Genomic DNA, 4514 nt, shown 5'->3' with positions numbered 1-4514 from the left:
GAGCAGTTTGCCTCGACCGTGCCTACTATTTCTTCTAGTGCTCCGAGTGCACCTAGGAGTGCTCCTAGTGCACCTAGGAGAGATCTAAGATGTATTTGGTGTGATAGTACGGATCATCAGCATTGCAGGGATTGCGAATCTTTTCAAGATGAAAGGAGGAAGAATTTGGTATTTTGGGGACAAGATGGCAAGATCTGGTTGATTGAAACAGGAGCTCTGCTTGTTGCTACCAACTTTGGAAAAAACGGAATGAAGAAATTAGTAGATGACATGGCTGCGCGTACTTCTTATGTGGCAGCTAGAGGAGATACTTTTGCATATGGAGTCCAAATTGAGAAAGGTTTAGAGAGTCAATCAGCATTATGGACATATGCTTTGGAGACGGCAAACAAGGGAAAAATTCAGCAGATTGTTTTGACTAGTGCAGGTTCTAGCATCAGATATCTGAGACAGGTTGGGATTCGCCTGTTGACAAGTAAACTATTTATACCTACTTGGCTAAGTCTCAGGGAGAAAATGTACTTGTTGAGGAGAAGCGTAAGAGAGATGAAGAGAATCCAAATGCAGCTAAAAAGACTAGAGGGGGTGAGTTTATTACTCCACCTACTACGGGGCCGTCTTTGAGACCAGGGCCAAAATGACAAATGGAAGATGCCCAAAAGAAAGAAAAGAGGCAAGAGTCCAGAGAGAGAAAGCAACCAGGATTTAGATTAATGTCCGATATTGAGACTCGGGGGGTTCACTATATATATATTCTCTATATAACATGCGTTCATGGCCTATTTATAAATATCCTAATCTGTGAATTTTTATTGAATAAAACACAATCCTTTTCTATTCAATCTATAAGTAACCCCTTTATATGACATCCAAACCCCTTATTTTGAACTCATGTTATATATACGTATATTCTTGAGTGACCCCCCCGAGTATTGAGATATCTATGGACATGAAGAAAATCTTTAATGACAAGATACTTGGCAGTGAGGTGACTTTTACTATTTCTGAGGTTTTGGGCATCTTGAAAAGAGAGTTTCAATATCAATTCCAAGAAGTCCTGAGAGGAAAATGCATACATTGCCTATACTACTGATACACAAGGAGTTTTGATTGGGGAGTTGGATGAGGATGAGGATGAGGTTATGGTTGAGAATGCTTCTTCTTTTCCGCAAACAGAGAAGAGCGTTCAGCCTATGCATTATGCTGAAACTGATGAGCCTATCTTAGTACTGTGTAGTCATTTTTCATGGAGTCATTGGGCTAGGGAAACTACAGAAATAATGGTAAAAATTGGAGAGAAACAGATACCTTATGTTGCTTTGGTGGATCATGGTTCAGAGATTAATCTCATAGTTCGTGGAGTTTATGAAAGTAATAGATGGCCTATGGATGTAGAGCATGGGTGGTGTATGAGAGCTGCCAACAACATTGTAGGTGATTTGTATGCTGCCTGTCCCAGTGTCAAGTTTTCTATTGGAGATGTAGAGGAGGATTTCCATTTCTTTGTGCAGGATTCATGCTCTTACCCCATAATCCTTGGATAGCCATTCATCACAGAGATGCGCATGGAGACAAAAGTAATGGATGATGGATCTGCTTATGCATGGATTTGCAATAAAGATGGTATGAGAGCAGTCCAATTTATGACTGTGTGTGTAAACCATGCTAGAAACAAGGATACTCTTCGAGATGCACCTTTGCCCACTGTGAGGATTCGGGTTTTCATTAGGTACCGCTGTTCCGTGAGACAATGGTGGTACAGAGCAAAGGAGATTGGAGTTCTCGCCTCCTGGCAACAGTGTTTTCTCCTCCAATTTTGTTGGAATTTCAGCAAACAGTTCGATGAGTTATCAGAAGATTTCTAAGTTGCCTAGAGCTGCCAGGCAGTACATATGCAAGAAGGAGAAAAATTTAAAAAATTCAGGTATTTTAGAGGATGATGAGCATATAGATGGGATGTATGATAGTATGGTTTATGCAGATACGATGACAGAGATGGAAAATATGCTGAAAGTTGATATGCAGAGTTGTCACAGTAATGTATCAGTGTAGTCCCTGGACATGTTTCATGAAATTTCAGATTTTGTGTCACAGATAGAGTCAGAGGCTGAGGTGACTCAGCAAAAAGTGTTGAGAGCTGAAGAAATTCATCAAACAGAGTTTTCGGCTGATTACGATCAACCTACAGAGACACAGAGGGCTGAAAACTTTCAGCCAACAGAGTTTACTGCTGAAATATTTCAGCATCCTGAGTTTAGGGCTATTCCTATGCAGTCCATAGAGCAAAGGGTTGAGGATATTCAGCCACCACCAGAGGGCAGAATTGCTGATTTACAACATGATTTGAGTAATGTAGAGGATCATAATGAAGCCACGGTTGACACGAAATACAAGACTATGGATAAGAAGGTGAAGCCGGTAGCTGGACCACTTGATGCCAGGAGGCATATTCCACGGTGGATTCCGTGAGGTTTTACGGTGGATTCCGTAAACTTAGATGACCGGGGCTCATACACAAAGAGGATTCTTTGTGCGAGAAGTTGATGGGGACGCCTGTCCTTTTCGGGCGTTTGATTAATTTAGTGTGTACGTGGGTGATTCCATAGCGGGTGATTCCGCAAAATACATATTAAATTAATAAACGTTTATGAGTTTAGAGTGCGCACTCGTAATAAATTAAGGCTAGGATTTATTTCTAACCAGTTGATTTACTTATGTAGCTGAAGACTACTAGGTATTCACTTTTGTCGGTTTAATTGTATTATTTTACTAACGATTGTGAATGCTTGAGTTGATGTGTAGAGATAGCAGCAGTGGCGGAGGAAAGCATTGGAGTCTAGCAAATATTCGACTTTTGGATTATATTTTGATAGGCGCCACGCCTATATTTTGTTATGTCTATTGAGGCATTGATTATTGATTATTATTTTGTATGCGCCTATGCGCACGGATATGTTATTTCTATTTGGACATTGAGATTGGGCGTGCCAGACTCTATGGGCACCGTCCATTAGCTTTATTTCCTATTTTTGTAGAAAGCAAACTCAAAAGCTAAAAGCTTGTCATATTTTTATAAATTGGGCTATTATTAAGCATGAAGATGGAAATATACATAAATACATGCTTTGTGAAGCTCTCACACAAGGCATGGGGGGAGATTGAACCCAATTGGTCTCTTGCTTCTTGTCGTTCATGCTTTTACATTGTTTTGTGTGCAAAAAGGTAGAGTTTATTGTTCTTGGGGACCTTCCGGGATTCACTACGTGAGCATACTGCGTCCGATCTGCGCACCAGTGGTATCAGAGCGGAGCTGAGATCAAGAGCTTCCAATCGCTATCAATCTCGGGCGAAGGCGGAGCTCCATGAACGATCGGGCTCTACAGTCAATCTCATCGCGAACCGTCGATACAGGCAGACTTCTGGCGATCAAGAACCCCTGTTTCTACTGTCAGATCGCGAAGGACCAGGCTCTGTAGGTGGAGGACCACGCATCCATCTCCTTCATCAAGTCGTGGAAAAAAAACAGAGATAAGCTTTCTTCATATTCAAGTTATTGTCTCAACAAGGCTTAAGCTTAAGCTTAGAAGCTTTTAAAAAGCTTGAAGCTTCACAAATCTTCGTGGTAGTATCAGAGGACCTCCCCGCGTTTTTCGCGCTGTCACGAAAAACGCCCCCCCCACGAAATCTGACGACGACTGATTAAGCTTAAAGGCTTAATCACTTAAGTCTAAGCTAAGTCACTCCAGTCACACAGGGCAACAAAGTCACTAAACTCCGGGTCCTGCGCATCAAAAGTCAAGTTCTGCAAGTCAAGTGGAATCAAGTCTTGCAAGTTCATCAAGTCGGCATAAGTTCTGTAAGTCTGCAACTCTGCAAGTCGGTTAAGTCTACAACTCTGCAAGTCAGACTAGTCAACTGGAGTCAGAACTGACTAGTGCTTAAAACTCCTAGAAGGCTTGTTCCTATGCAAAAACTCTGAACTGGAAAGTTGTTCATGGCAAGGTGTTCTACCTATCTACAGGTTCGCTGAAGTATTTTCAGCAAATGAAGACGAAAATATTGCAGATTTTCTGAAAATTGAGAAAGAAATACCCAAAAATACATAGCCTTGTAACCCCGAATTTGAGCTACGCTCATCCCGCTAACCTGATTTTGAGTGAGAAAGGTTTATTGAGTTTTACAGGATGACGATCCCACATATGGATGATCTTATGACTGAAGACGACCTAGCTGAGCCTACCATGGAACAAAAGCTGGATCTAATCATGCTACAATTGGAAGAAGAGCGAAGGGCTAGGCAAGCATTGCAAGCGCAATTGACAAATCTACAAAGAGCGTCCACTGATAAAGAAGAACCTCAAGCTGAAGATTTGATTCGACGTACCATCGACGCCACTCTTGAAGCACAAACCATTCGCAAGGAATCCAAGATAAGTAAACGAAGTTTCAAATTTCGCACTTTCAATGGTATACGAGAAGGAAAGACTGTTTTATCATTCATTAGCCAGTTTGAT

The sequence above is a fragment of the Lygodium microphyllum genome, unplaced genomic scaffold (assembly GCF_053477565.2).
Source record: "Lygodium microphyllum isolate KBCC unplaced genomic scaffold, Lygodium_microphyllum_v1.1.10 scaffold_31, whole genome shotgun sequence".
Taxonomy (NCBI): Eukaryota; Viridiplantae; Streptophyta; class Polypodiopsida; order Schizaeales; family Lygodiaceae; genus Lygodium; species Lygodium microphyllum.
This window is presented reverse-complemented; position numbering follows the sequence as displayed.